The sequence below is a fragment of the Rattus norvegicus genome, chromosome 14 (assembly GCF_036323735.1).
Source record: "Rattus norvegicus strain BN/NHsdMcwi chromosome 14, GRCr8, whole genome shotgun sequence".
In the NCBI taxonomy this organism is placed as follows: domain Eukaryota; kingdom Metazoa; phylum Chordata; class Mammalia; order Rodentia; family Muridae; genus Rattus; species Rattus norvegicus.
In genome coordinates this window covers 100,683,801-100,699,518 of record NC_086032.1, presented here as the reverse complement: position 1 = coordinate 100,699,518, position 15,718 = coordinate 100,683,801, and the positions used below count along the sequence as shown (strand labels likewise).

The following is a 15,718-nucleotide window of genomic DNA, read 5'->3' as shown; positions in this document are numbered from 1 at the left end:
CTTTCTCAGGGGTAGTTTTTCCTCTTCTCTAACTTCTCCCAGCATGGTGGATCTTCCTCTCCCTCCTTCCTTCCTTGGTCCCTTGTCCAGGAATCCTAAAAGTCCTGCCTTAGTCTGCCATGCCCAGCTATTGACTGTCTGCATCTTTATTTACCAATCAGAACCGACTGGGGACAGGGTCCCTCAGTCTGACACTGCAGACAGGTGTTTAGGGGAGAACATAATTAGCATGAGGATACAGACAGCTACCCACTGTGATCTGCCCTTCCTTAGTGGCCTCTCCGACAGTCGTGCTCTCATATCCTTTACACCCTGATCCTAGATTGAGAGTAGTTAGAGCACGGAAGCATTGTCTTGCTCCAGGGAGATTCATCTGGGAAAAAAATCTTTAATTAGAATTCCTTTGGATTGGCATTTTTATAAGCCGTAGCCAGTCGGTAAGGAATCGTCTCCCGCATGGATCCCGTACAACACTGGCCTTTTCTTTACGAACTTTAGGGGATAATTGTAAAGACCATTTTCTCCCTCACGACTGTTCTGCATTTGGTGGTATAGAATTTGCCTCCAGGAACATTATCTTCAATTTAGCTTTATAGGTAATGAAAGTTTAATTTGTGGAGGCTCGCCTTGTAACTTATGTGAGGAGCATGTTACATCCTAAATGCCTATGGGGTTAGTACCAGCCCACAAACGAAGGGTACAGGTCGGGGAGCTAGGGAATGGTTTGCAGTCCCAAGAGAAGCAGTGAGGCTGCACACTGCTGAGTTTAGCCCGCCTTTCTCTCTCTGATCTGCAAGACGCATGGTTCTCTCTAGCGATAATTTTGGTTTCCTTAAAAATACAGAAATACTGTAAGGGTGTGCTTTCATTTTAATCCCAGGTGTGGGATATGGGGCTGTTTCAGACTGTCCACCGCAACAGACTATGATTTGCCAGCTGCAGATAGTTTCCGTGATTGTGTGATATTTGGAATTCTGGGGGCTTTTCAGAGGGTAAATAAATGCTAGGGCCCCAAGAGGTGTGGTGGTTGGTTGGTTGGTTGGTTGGTTGGTTGGTGTTAATCATGGTTTGTTAAGTAGTTGTACAAAAACAGGAAGCAAGAAAAAGAGAAGGAGGAAGAAAGAAAGAGAAAGGGAAGAAGGGGAAGGGGAGGAGGAAGGTGTTGTGGTTCGCCCTGAAGTTATCTGTATTTTGATGTTCATTCCACTGCCCCAAGGACAGCTGTCTAGTCACGTACTCAGGAATCAGGTGACTTCACCAGAACCTTCTCCCCATTGAATTTGTAAAGTACTGGTGAGGGGCAGGTACAGGATAGAAGGAGGCCTGTCATTGGAGGAGAAGGAAGGATGGGCGGGAGAGAAGTTTGAAGGAAGAGGAGGAGACTGAACAGAAAGGAGGAGACAGGAGAGAGAAAAGGGTGAGAAGCCATGGCAGGTGACGTTAAGATTCTGCTCTGTGTGTTTACAGGTTGTTATTAATGTTCTTAAGGGATGGATGGTACAGGGCTTTGTATGTTTAAGTGGGCAATTATATCTTAACATCTGGGTCGAAGGTTATTGGGTTGTGTGTTCTTTTAGGTGACGGTTTGAGTGTAGGAAAGTATGTGGTGGCAAGAGACACGGGCCACCATGGAGTTGGGATATGTTTTTGCCAAGATATCTAGCAGATATCTTGGGGCACCTCGGTGCCGGACCTAGAGTGGGTAAAAGACAACCCTACTCTTTCTATTATTGTATTTTTACAATAACAGGAAGGGGAAGAAATTAGACATCCCAACAAAGATTAAACTTGCCCCAAGGAACTCAATGCTCTTAATCAGCAGGAAGTAGTCTATTTATAACATCACCCCCTTTGCCCTCTATCCTTTTCTCTCTCCTATCTAGGGTTAGGGGTGGTGAAAGGGTGGGAAAAGGTTGGAGAAGGGTGGAAAAAGAAAAAGCCCACAATGTAGCCGAAGTCTGGCTACACTTCTCTCAGACCACTGAACCAACACCCTGATAACAGCTAATGAACCTAAGCTTAGTGTCAAGGCAATCCAAGAGCATTAGAATCAACCGCATTGGCTATTGAGTTTTACTGACGCCTAAGTACAGCTGAGGTCTACAGGTGAAGACAGTTCAGTGCAAGAGGAGTACACAGGTGCTCTTTGCGTCCAAATTTGAAAATGAAGAGTCTGTGGAATCATTTCCGTGAAAGATGGGTAGCGTGAAGTTTTAAATTTTACTGCCTTTGCCCAGGATCAGGTTGCGCTCCGGCCTCTCCTGGCTTCCCCTTTGTCCTACCTAGCTTAGTTCCGGGATTGGCTACCACCAGCCCTAACCCAACTTCTGCTTTTGCTGTTGCTGGTAGGGATTACACTACCAGCCCACTCCCAAGACCCTTCAATCCACATATAAAAGACACTCACGCACAACTCGTCGTTTCATAACTTGCCTTCTAGGCAAAATTGCTGTGCGCAGACATCCCCCACTTGGAAAAGCGTGCCCTTACCAATTTATTGTCTCTGTCTCTCCTCTGCCTAAACGTAGTGGCTTGTTCCATCTGACCCCGCCAAACATCCTTGGCCACCTGTCTGTGTGGAGGTCGCAGACCCTAGCTCTCCCCAAGGCCTTACATGATTGTTGTGTTCTTCTTCCTCCGAAGCACGGCAGAAAACCCCATCTCTTTCCTTCTGTCTGCTTTTTCCTCCTGGGACCCTGAAAGGGCTTCACCATCAAAACATGATGTTCACTGTATGCTTTGGTAGATATCCTTTAGCAGTTGAGGGAAATATCCTTCTAAGTTAGGGTTATTGTTGGAATGGACTCTGAATTTTAACATTTTTCCTTGTGTTGAAGTGGGTTTTTTTGTTTTTTGTTTTTTGTTTTTGTTTTTGTTTTTGTTTTTTTTTTTTTTGGTCCTTTAATGTATTATATCATTAACAGATTTTAAGTAGTAATCCATCTTTGCAGTTTTGGAGTACATATACCCTGACCATGAATTGTTAATTTTTATATACATTTGAACATTTGCTTCACTAGTATTTTTTTCCTTCTGAGTTTTTTCATTCATGTTTATAAGAGATTATTCTTAAACACTTCATTTCCAAATACAACTAGGGAATATTCTCTTGGTGATTCTTTTCTTTTCAGAATTATTTGTCCTCAGAATCTCTGTTTTAATCCAGCAGTAAAGGTTCCTGCTCTTGAGGAAATATTTTAGATAAAGAAACTAAAGAGAATGAAGAGTCCCGGATAAGAACATCCATAGTATGTTAGTCAGTTTCTCCTGTGGTGACAAAATGCCTGAGAGAGCAGCTCTGGGGAGGAGGGATGCACTGTGGCTCACAGTTCACAGAGTTCAGTCATGCATGCCGACTCCATTGCTGCTGGGACCACGTGAGATGAGGTAAAACATTGTGGTGGGCAGCATGTAATGAAGCACATGAGCGACTAAGTATGGGGACCTGACAAACTATATCCTTTGTCTTAGGGATTCATTGCTGTGAACAGACACCATGACCAAGGCAAGTCTTATAAAGGACAACATTTAGTTGGGGATGGCAGCATCCAGGCAGGCATAATGCTGGAGAAGGAGCTGAAAGTCTATACCTTGTTCCAAAGACAAACAGAAGGCTAGCTTCCAGGCAGCTGAGAGAAGGGTCTCAAAGCCCACCCCCACAGTGACACACTTCCTCCAATAAGGTCAAACCTACTCTAACAAGGCCATACTTTCTAATAGTGCCAACCTGTGGGCCAAGCATATTCAAACCGCCACATCCCTTAAGGACATGCCCCACTTCTGAAAAGTCCCTACTCCTGCCCACCCTCTATTGCCATCAACTTACAAATTCATCAATAACTTAATCCACTGATGAGATCAGAGCCCTCATTACCCAGCCATTAAACAAGAGCCTGTCAGCTGGCAGCCAAGCCTTTAACTCGTGAGCCTTTTTTAGGATGCTCTCTATACAAACCACAGCCCCAGGGAAGATGAAGAAAATTCAAACACAGTTTGAGAAGCAGTAGACCCCACCAGACTAAAGTTTATTACTTTTCATACCCTTACCCTTTCTTTCTTGCCTGTCCCGTGGTGGTTTGTGTAAGAACGACCCCATCCCCCACCCCCAGACTCATATTTGAATCCTCAGTCACAGGGGAATGGCAGTATTTGAGCAGGATTAGGAGACCTTGTTGAAGTAGGTGTGATCTTGTCAGAGGAAGTGGGCCACTGCCGGTTGAGGTTTCGAAAGTCCAAGCCAGGCCTGGTCATTCTCGCTCTGCCTGCTACCCGTGGATCTTTCTGAGATTGGTGTAATTCACCCAATATGATTCATCTCCAGTTGTGTCCATTTTCCTATAAACTCTATAACTTTATTCTTCTTTGTGGCGGAAATGAAATTCCATTGGGCTTATACCTCACATTTCCCTATCCACCCTTCTGTCCTTGGACACTGTAGAGAGCGGCGCGGCGAAACAAAGATGGCCGACATCCAGCCTTGTCTGGATATAAACGACTTACTGCGCATGTGCAGGCTTGTCCCCTTGCTAGGGCTCCCTCTAGTGGTGAACAGCGGTACTGCACATGTGCAGTTTATGCACCAGGTGTTAGTTGACCGTTAATATGCTAATGAGGTGATTCATTCTCCGCCAATCCCTGGAGGACAAGTAGTGGGGTGATCCAAGCCCCACCAATCCCTGAGAGATAATTAGCATACTGTTGTCTATATAAGCCGAGCGATTTTGCTGCTCGGGGTCCCTGTTCAGAAGAGCTGTAACACTGAGAAGAGCTGTAACACTAAGAAGAGCTGTAACACAGTAAAGGCTTGCTCGCAGAAGAATCCTGTTGCCGCGCGTCGTTCTTGCTGGTGGGACATTGGGCGCGCGACAGGACACCTAGGCTAATTCCCCAGCTTAGCTTTGTGAATGGCACTGTAGTAGGTAAGCGTTGACGCACAAGCGTCTCTATGACATGCTGACTTGGGGGTCTCTGGGTAAACAGTGCTAGATAGAGCTAGTCAGAGTGGAAGGTCCGTCTGACCTTAGCTTTTAGGAGCTCCATAAGGACTTTCACAGTTGCTGAGTGACTAGTTTACATTCCCATCAGGGTATAAAGGTTCCCCTCCCCCACTTCCTCACCAGCATTTGCTTTCTTAATGGCTGCCATCATGGCTCAGGTAAGACAAACCGTGGTTTCGGTTTGCATTTTTATGCTGGTTTCTGGGGTTGAACATGATTTTCACACTTGTATTTAACTTTTTCAGAGATATCTAACTATCCCATTTGCACACTCATTTGCCCGGTTGCTTGATTTCCTCTTTAGTTGTTTTTTTTAAATGCTCTTTGTATGTTCTAGATATTAATCCTCTGCCATTGTTTAGACAGCAAAGATTTCCTTTCCCCTTCTGTAGATCCTCTCCCCGCTTGACTGTTTCCTTGGTGATACAAAAGCTTTTTAGTTTTATGAGGCCTCTTTTGTCAGTTGTTGGTATTATTTTCCCGAGCACTGGAGCCCCATTGAGAAGTTCTTGCCTATGCCTATATTCTAAAGTATTTTTTTCCTCTGTTCTCTATTAATTTCAGGGTTTCAGATTATACTTTAATATATTTGACCCACTGTGGGATGAGTTTTGTACAGGCTGATAAATAGAACTTTTATTCTTCCCCACCTGGAAATCCAGTTTCCTAGAACCATTTGTAGAAGTATTTGCCTTTTACTCTATCTGCATTTTTATGTCTTGTTCAAGATCAGGTGGCTATAGATAGACGGGTTGATATCTGGATCTTCTGTTCTGTTGATCTATATGTCTGGTTTTGTTACTATGGCTTTGCAGTAGAACATGAAGTCAGGTATGGTGATTCCTCAACAGGGTTCTTTTGCTCTGGATTGCTCTGGCTTTTAGCCCAAGAGCTTTTATGCTTCTATATGAATTTTATGATTTTAAAATACTTCTATAAAAATGGTATTAGAATTTTTAATGAGATTGCCCTGTGTTTCTTTTTCTCTTGTTTCTTTTTTCTTTTTAATTTGTATGTTCAGGTGCATATGAACATGTATGCTGGTGTGTGCAGAGACCAGAGGACACCTCTAGTATTATTTTTCTGGAGTTCTACATTGTAGTTTTAGTTGAGACCTCTAGTAGGCCTGTGGCTCGCCGAGAGTCTCTACTGCATGGCACAGAACCCGAGGGCTCCACTGTGTCAGCAGCACTGAGCTCATGAGCTGCTCCGTCACCCTTAGGTGTGGATGAGCAGACTCAGGTTCTTGTGCTTGCACAGCACACACTTCACCAACTGAGCTAGCCACGCCCCGAGTCCAGGGCTGGGATGGCGCAGAATCTGAAGATTGCTTTTGATAAGGGATATTCTCACTCTATGAATTCTTCCACTCTGCCATTGGGTCTTTTGAACTACATTTCTAGGATGGCCAAGTAAAGAATCTTTGAAGGTCAAACATTAACCAACACAAGTAAAAGCCAGAAGATGAGCAGCTTCTTGAGGAAATTTTCCAGAGAGCATTTGTCTCAGTGAGCAAGGTAGTCCATGAGGATTCCAAGTCAGCAGTGTCGGGGACTCTGCCTCTGCCTAAAGCAGAGCCTGAAGGATACAATCTCCGTTCAGGGAGGAACCTGAACATATGACCTCCTGTCTTTCCTTTGTCCTGAGAACAAGAGAGCCTGAAAGCTCTCCTGAGACTCGTAGCCAGCCATCTTTCTTAGTCTTGCAGTCCCAGAGTCCAAAAAAAACTCAACCCAAGAAAAACATTTACAGCGAAGCTTAATTTGTAGTTTCCAGGCGACTGGCAGGAACAAACACGAGTCTATTATGAAGGTTCCGTTTTCAACAGCAGATTCAGGACTCGCCATTGATAGATTCTAAAGAAGCTAGCGCATGTGGCTGAAATCAGAAAACGTGAAAGGAAATAATGTACCGTGTGCAGGTCCTGGCAAGAACGAGACGACAGACAGACGAGGAAGCAGCAGCTATTGGAATGAGGAGGCAGCGGGTATAAAATAAGTCTGTTAACTATTTTGAAAAAAAATAAGCCCAAAATTAAAAATATACAGAAAGCATGACCAGAAGATTTGATAGGCTCAAGGAAAAACAACAACAACAACAACAACAACAAAAAAAAAAAACAAAACAAAACCCCAAAACAACAACAAAATATGCACCGGAATTACATAACAAGATGGCTTATCTGTGAAGAACACTGGCTGCAGTTCCAGAGGAACTGGGTTTGATTCCCAGTACCCACATGGCAGCTCACAACCATATATTACTCAGTTAGGGGGAGTCCATCCTCCCCCTCTTGCCTCCACTGCTACCAGGCACACAAGCGGTACACAGACATGCAGGTAGGCAAAACACTGACACATATTCTATTTAAAAACCAGCAGCACAACACATGGACCTAACAGCAGAACAACCACAACAGGAGGGTAGATGAGGAAGGACAGGTCCAGGAAATTTTCAGAACACCGCCCAGAAAATAGGAGAGGGTTTATATAACACGAGAGTTTGTGAGAACCATCTGATTGCAACTCTATGCAGACAGGGAGGAAGGGAAGGAGTAATTCAAGTAATAACTGAGAACACGGAAGGAAAACATTGAAGGTGAGCTCATGCCGGAGTTTAAGGCCAAAGAGATCTGACACCTCTCTGGCTTCTGTTGGTACCAGGTTATGCACAAGGTATAGACATACGTGCAGGCAACACATGCATGCACGCAAGCATGCATACATGTTGCATAACTTCTTAACAGAAGAGGAAACCTGTGAAAACACGGAGAATAACAAACATAAAAGTAGATGAGAACATAACAAAATAAAATACGGAAGAATCAAGACCTTAAAAAAAAAACCCACAGAAACAAGGGGTTGGAGCGAATGTTCAATATATTGAAATTTTAAGCTAGTAGAGATTGTTGTAGATTCGGATTGATGCTTGCATGAGAATCCTGCTGAGGCGTCCTGCCCAAGCTGTTTCTAATTGGTAAATAAAGTTGCTATTGGCCAATGGCTGGGCAGGCGGACAGAGGCAGGACTTTAGAATTCATGGGCAAGGGGACAGAGGAAGAACAATGTAGACTCGCCATTGCCAGGAAAGAAGGTTCAGGATTGAGCGCTGTAGAAGACAGCGTACAATCTTGTAAGAGCCGGAAGAGTGGCCCCAGGGGCCAACGACCTCCCCCCTGTTTGGGTCTGGGATAGCAAAGTTGGAATAAAGATTTTAGTAAATAATAATTCAAAGCAGAGAGGAGGCGTTAGCTATGTGGAAGTCAGGGAGTGACCCAGCCATTACATTGTTTAAGGCATATTAAAATAGAAGGCTGTGTGTTTGTGTCTTTCCTTTGTGAATCAAAACATTGGGCAGGTGACAGGGCATTTGTGTCACTGCTGGTGGGGTAATTTGAGGAGTGATCACTATTAATGTGACAGATGTTGTCCAACATGTCCTACATCTCCAACATGTAGGGCGGTGGGCTGTGAAAGGTACCCTGATTCCTGGTCAAGATAGGTCAAATTCCCGGAGATCCTAGACAGGAGCATTCCAGTCTCCCAGGAGATCAGGCCCCTCATGTAGCTTACAGCACCCCCACACCCCTCACCTCACCACAACCCCCGGTAGAGAGGTTTGAGACAGGTCAGGTAGGGCAAAGCCCCGAGTATGAGGATGTAGGCTCAAGACAGATCAGTCACAAAGAAGTAGGACCACGCCCCTGAACATGTCGATGAGGTCTTCCCAAGCTCTCAGGCCAAACCTATAGGAAGTACTTGCTGTCAGACACTGACCCATCCAAAAGCTGAATATAATAATCTTATTTAGAAGGATTAAGTGTATGCAGGAATGATTCCATCGTCTGAGAGCTTCTGTCATAAGAGCTGTAACACCGCTGCTTGGGGAAGAGATCTGCTCTCCGGAAAGCCAGAAACTACCCTGCACCCCTCGCTGGCTAGTCAGTCCCCTGCTGGCTCAGCCTGGCCCCAACATCCTGTGGCAGCGGCAGGAGGCAAAGCAGCACCAGCAGCAAAGGTGGCAAAGGTGTTCCCCTTCCCTGCCCGAGTTCCCTCCCCCTCATCTGAACCCTTGCACCTAGCCAGACCAGAGATCTCCATGGAAAGCCCCCAGTACAAAGCCCCTCACTCACTTTTAAAAATTAATTGGAGATTCCCGAATGGAAAGCATGCACTGTGGAGTGAGATTAGGAGGTGGGGAGAATTGGTTGCCAAGCCGAGCGAGCCGAGCCGAGCCGAGCCACGTGATTCCTCCCCAAGCTGCACAGGTTCAGAACTAGAACAAAAGGCGTGCTGAATTGGCGTGTAATATTCTGGGGTTCATGGCATGAGCTTGGACACAGCAAAGTCCTCCAAGCAAATCTGGACAAAGCAGGATAGCAGGGATTTATCCAAGACCCTTCTCAGAGGTGCTGGGAAACTCTGCTGTGCAAAGAGACAGGCTGCTCAGAAGGCGGGGGTGGGGATGGGGGTGGGAAGGTGGGGGGAGGAAATGGGGGGGCACGGGACGGTAGAGGCTGCTTGCCTCCAACAATCAGATAAATAAGGATAGGGATAAAAGAAATTTGATTTAAATCGTTTTAAAGAATAGAAAAGAACATAATTATTGTTTAAGACTTTTTAAGTCTAATTGGAATAAAGAAATCACAAAGGTAAGAAACAAAGGCACAGAGATAGAATAGAATGAATGAAAAACGCTTTAAAGAAAATTTGAAAAAGTTGATGCCAGGACAGTACTTGGTCTACATGGGAATCCTGAGAGTGCCTAGCCTGGTATGACAAATTGAGAGCCTGAAAATAGGCTTATGTAGTAAGTACAAGGGAATTTAATTGAAGCTAAACATATAGGAGAGGATGCTAATTCATGCTATATAAAGAGAAAGGAGATATATTTATATACCCACAGAAATATTACTCTCCATAGAAGGGAGAATTTAAGAATGTGTAGATGAATAAATAAATTTAGGCCTTGATCTCACTATTAAAAATTATTCATGTAAGAACAAGGCAGGAGATATCAGAGGACCACTGTCTCAATTGATAATACTAATTGTTTAGATTGCTTTGCTTGTTTTAAATTGATTCAATTATCAAAATGTATGTGGTTATAAGTTTAGTGGTTATAATATTAAAAATTTCCTGGGAGAGAGGCCAAAATAGGGCAGACCTGAAGAGAAAGGAGGCTTCTAATTTGAATCAATCTATACCTTTGATGATTTTGGGTTATTGGACCAAGGACATGCTATTTTGGAAGAGAGGTTCTGTGTTTGTGTTAATAGGAAAGAAGAGAAGGCTTTGGACACCTTTCAGAGTGAATTGGATCAGATATGATACAGGAAGACCCCCTGAAGATCTTGGCTACAGAAAAGAAAAATTCAAAAAAACCAAACAGGACAGGTAACTTGAATTGCTGATCCCTTCGCACAGGAACAGCTCTGTAACTGGCTTAGACATAAAAATGTCTCTAGCCAAAACTTCAGCTAAAATTAGAAATAAATCTTGTTGGTTATGGAATCCTTAAGATTCCTTATGCCATCCTTCACACGGCACGAACAAAGATTTATTACAATCGGTTATTGATCAAATTAACTCATACAAGGAAAGGATAGTTTTCTTTCGCCTGTTCAAACAAGGAGCAAAAATTCACCCTTAACCGATCTGTGTGCTTTGCACAACCCATATGAATATCTTAAGAGTACTGACATTTTGGTTGTAAGAATCATATATTACAGAATGTGCAGTTCTAACAAGATTTGTCTGTGGGGATGCTGAGGTGATCTACCATTCCAGCTCCCCGTCTCCTGAAGCTGTTTCTAGAGACTTGCTTCCAGAACAGCTTCAGGAATAGCTGCTGATTCCGGATGGACTTGGTTCATCCAGCCTTCCAGACAGATCCAGTCAGAACTGCAGTCAAACCCTGAGTCTTCTAAGCATACAGAGACTGGATAACAGATGCTAAAGCTAGCTTTCTTAAGTCTTAACAGATTTTCTAATTTTCCTACCCGTTCCCACCCCTTTAAAGCATTTTCATTGCCCCAATTCAGAAGGAAGAAGGTATAGAAGTTCATCATCCTGATCCCTTGGGTTTGGGTGTCTTTTTATGGTTATTTTATAAATTATAGGTAGGTTGTCATTTTAAGGTATAATTTAAAAATGTTCATAATTTCGAGCACAGAGGAAATATATGGGAGAGATTACTAAATGTATTCTTGAACAAAGTATTGTATAGCCATAATCTTATATTGGTAAAAAATCTTTATAACTGATACAAAATATAGATACAAAATTGAAATTAATATTGTTACTCTTATTTGGGAATGATGCCTATGTAACTCATTGAAGAATACAAGGCTTAGACCCAGTCCTTCCAGAAACTGCTATTGTTTAGGAAGGTTAAGTAATGACAATTAAGGGCCAGATAGTAAACTCATGATTATATTAAATGCTGAATTAATTAATTAATAAGGTGCTTGCAATATTAATCAAATAGAAATAGCTAAGAGTATTCAAGGTTTAACAGTTCAGATATAGTTTATATAGTTTTCTTTTTTTAAAAAAAATATTTATTTATTATATATGAGTACCCTGTAGCTGTTTTCAGACACACCAGAAGAGGTATCAGATCTCATTGCAGATGGTTGTGAGCCACCATGTGGTTGCTGGGATTTGAACTCAGGACCTCTGGAAGAACAGTTGGTGCTCTTAACCACTGAGCCATCTCTCCAGCCCTATAGTTTTCGAAAGCATCAGAAGTTCATAGAATATGACATTTAAGTTCATTTCAATATTATTAGAATTTTGACTAAGAGACGTGTCAGCTCCTCCTGACAGTGCCCCCTTCATGGTTCGAAGAAGATACTGAGCATCATAACCCCCATATGGAGTTGTTACAGTTAGCCACTGGGCAAGGGTTGTCCTAATTCATCTATAGACAAAAATACTGTCCAGGAAAGGACATGCAATACAGGGCAGCCAAGAGTTTATCTCTGCCAAGATAGAGTAAGCCAGTCCTTCATAATTCCTGCTTCATATAAGGTCTGCCAGATGGTCCTGGGTCAGAATGCTGACGGCAGATGCTCCAACATTTTGAGGAATCAGGGACTGTCCAGGTAGTCAGCGGTCTCTGCAGTCTGTTTAAGTTTTCGAAGCTATGTTTCTGTGCTTCCTATAAACTCAGGTAATATTTAATTCATTCTCAGATCTCTGACTGGGTTGAAGACTAGTTGTAGTCTCACCATCAAACTCACGGTATTTAACACTAAGGAAGATCATTTAGATTTGAAAGGGTGGTTTTCAGGTGGCAATGCAAGTCAAAATTCAAAACAATTCGATTGTTTCTGATTAACAGTGAATGGGCGATCAGCAGGAGTCTGGGAAAGCTTTTGGAGGAAGAGAGGGAATATATTCGTAACTCACACACTGTGTCCTGTAGATTCTGTACAATATAAGACCTGAGCTAATTAAGAAAAACTTGTTTCCAAAGCACCTAATGCCACCCACAATACCAGCCCGAGGTGTTACGTTCCAAACTGGAAGAATCCTGTAATCCCTTTGCAACGAAAGTTTCTATGAAAAACACCTGCTTAAACATAGGGTCATGAAGAAGTCTATGGGTTTTAGCTCTATAAGATCACTATCATTATTTTTAAAGAATCATTTATTTTTATGTATATGAATGCCCCGTCGCTGGCTTCTTTGAAATACAAGGTACTGAAGCTTTAATGATCTCTCATTTATTTCTTCTTTCTAGTTGAGACTTGTTCTTAAGCATTGCTAAGAACTGTTTCCACCACATAGCCGTGGTCTCTCTTACACCAGGGGAACCTTAGTATTACTTTTGTGGTTTGAGTGTGAAATGTGTCTACAGACCTGTGTTTGGGCATTTGGTCTCAGCTGGTGGTACATTTTGAGAAGGTTGTGGGACCTTTGGGAGGCAGAGCCTTGCTTCAGGAGTGAGTCACTGTGGGGAGGCTGACATAGCCTGGTCTCCCTTCCTGGTCACTTTGCTTCCTGACTGAGGTGCAGTGTGACCAGCTGCCTCACTCCTGCTAGCCACACATTCCTGCCAGGATGACCTGCATCCCCTAAAACCACAAGCTAAAGGAAACCCCCATTCCCTTACGGTGCTCTCATCGGGTGCTCTGTCACAGCAAGAAAGTAACTACCACACTGGAAGCGCTCAGGAAGCCCCTCTCTCCTCAGTCTCTAGCTGGGATTTCATACTTCTCTTCCCAATCTTCAGGCATCCTCTTCTCTTTTCTCACAGTAGGTGAGTTCCCCAGCCCTCCTATTCATACCTAACCACTCATCCAGACCCACACCCATGCTGACTTCCTGAAAAATCCCCCAACTTTACCACTATCAGTGTATCTTCTCCCTCTTTTCTTCCTATTGTACCAAAAGTAGAATGTTTCATTCTACCCATGATTAAATTCTCCAACACCTTGTGGTCCAGGTCTACTCAGAAACCTCATCTCCACCTCACCCCCCCACCCCCACATACCCTGCATCTTCTCATGACTTTTCCCTATCAATACAAATAAACTGAATCTTTCTTTGAAAGAAACAAACACAATGTATAAATAAGTATTCCTGAGCCTACCGTCCCTCTCCAAACCAGACCTCCACCCCTTGCTATGACCTATATGTCCCAGCATGCACCGTTTGCAGTCACCTTCAGAACACCTGCACCCCTCCTTGTAGGAGCTCTCTCTCTCAAGTTACCCACTTTGTCTTTTTCCCTTTATGGTGATTGGAAAAGACAAGATGCTCTGGAGCGCACGAGAAAGGCAGCAGAGAGACTTGGAAGAATGTTTCTAGCTTCAGTTACACTTATATGTCTGCTAAGGTCCACCAGATTTGCAGACCTGTTGGCATTTCGCCGTTCTTTGGAGAAAGAAGAAATCGATCACAAACTTACTTCTTTGAGAGCCTATACTATGGCAAGTTTTGTAACCATTGCCAAGTTACTTTAAATTTGTGCTTTGGTTCAAGGGCAGACTTCATATTGGTTACGATGTGTTCCCAGCTGATTTGTCTCCAAAAAGGTTTGCTTAGGGCCTGCCAACTTCTGAACAGCTTCCCTTGTGACAGCATTTTCATTATATATGGAGGCTCCACTGCTTCCTAAATGCTTATGCCCTTCCAAGGACTCATCCTGAGTTCAATAGCCTTGTTAAGAAAACTTTCCCCAACAAAACATTGGCTCTGCTAATGCAGAAGGGAATATTCATCATGCTTCGTTTTGGGAATCACCCGACTTACGTACAATCCTTGAGGATGATTAGTTCAGTCACGAGCTTCTTTTTCTTTGGTGGAAGGAGCTAAGTGTCTCTAAGGCGAGTCTACTCCAGGACCAAGCCCACAACACGCATGCCCAAGCTGTTGTACCAAGCCCACCGCACGCATGCCCAAGCAGTCGCTTCCAGCTTCTTTTGTATTCCACGCCTGAGGACCACTCAGGGAAACCCAGCAGACTGAGTGGATGATCAGCGTTGGAGCTGCAACAGGGCCAGTGGTCTGTATGCCAGCGAAAATCACAGCAATCTTGGAAACCTCCACGGGCTTGGAGAGAAAAATCCAGGATGCATGGCAAACCAGCTCTCGCTGCCTTGACAGCAGCTGTATTGTTTCAGTGGAACAGCACCTCGTAGAGGAGGTGCCTCGCTGAGATTTCAGGGGCTTAGGCATGGAATTTTCATCTCATGCCCAGACTTGGGGGAGATGATAGTCACAACCCCAAACGTCTTGGCTTTTTTTCTGAAGCTTTGACTGGCCAAGTTCTGGTTGTCATGCAGTCTTCCAGCTTCAAGGTCGGGTTTAAGGAGACAATAACGAATAGGCTAAAGCTATGTCCTTGTGTAAAAGTCACCCCACAGTTGTCTGAAATATCACATGACTCCTGTGCGGGAGGCTCTGCACTGTTACTTGGACGACCTGGGGCTCATTTCAAGCACACCAATGCCAGTGCCTCCTTTGTAGTCATGATTTCTTTCACTGCTGACAAACACTGTGCACAGAAGCTTGGTGGGAGTTCGTGGGGCTCACTGAGCAGTGGAGGTTGGCAAGTTACCCAGAGAGGACCCCCTCATGAACAGAGCATGTCTCTTAGCTACAGCACTTCTGTCAGCCAGAGCCCATTCTAAGTTAAACAAAGATGCATGGTGTGTGTGTGTGTGTGTGTGTGTGTGTGATTTTTTTATTTTGCTATTTCTTTCTGAAATTTTTTCGTTAAGATTACGTTTTTATTTATTTTATCTTACATGTATGAACACGTATTACAGCACACATGTGGGGTTCTGGGGACAACTTCCTCCAGTCAGTTCTCCCTTTCTACCTTGTGGGTCCTGGAAATTGATCCCAGGTCATCAGGTGTGGCAGCAGACCATTGAGCCATCTCTCGGGTCCCTGCTCATGTCATGCCTCTTTAAGCACACATGTGTATAGCATTATTTTTAGTGAATCATTTTTTTTAAGTCAGTACAATTGGTGGTTTGAATGGCAATGCTCCCCATTGGCTCATATATTTGAATACTTGGTCCCCAGTTAATAGAACTGTTTGGGAAGGACAAGAACTTGTGGGAGGAAGTGCCTAACTGGGGCTGGGCTTTGAGGTTCAAAAGCCCGAGCCATTCCCAGTTTGTTCCCTCTCCCTCTCCCTCCCCCCTCTCTCCCTCTCCCTCCCCTCCCCCTCCCACTCTTCCTCTCCCATCTCTGCTACTG

The 15,718-nt window shown here is 43.9% G+C and overlaps 1 protein-coding gene and 1 long non-coding RNA gene across 4 annotated transcripts in view; one reads left to right on the top strand and one right to left on the bottom strand.

The window, feature by feature from the left end:
• Positions 1-14,864, bottom strand: part of Tmem17 (transmembrane protein 17) — a 40,817-nt gene extending 25,953 nt beyond the window's left edge. For 2 of the 3 annotated variants that reach the window (XM_039092230.2, XM_017599320.3), the window contains exon 1: positions 14,261-14,864. The gene's annotated coding sequence lies outside the window, so the exon portion shown is untranslated. The remainder of the gene's footprint in view (positions 1-14,260) is intronic. The other variant, XM_017599321.3, reaches the window with a different exon arrangement.
• On the top strand, positions 4,441-8,315 carry LOC134481802 (uncharacterized). The gene is made up of 2 exons (XR_010057624.1): positions 4,441-4,919; positions 6,019-8,315. It is a non-coding gene; the product is annotated as an uncharacterized LOC134481802 (long non-coding RNA).
• Positions 14,865-15,718: the final 854 nt, after the last annotated feature.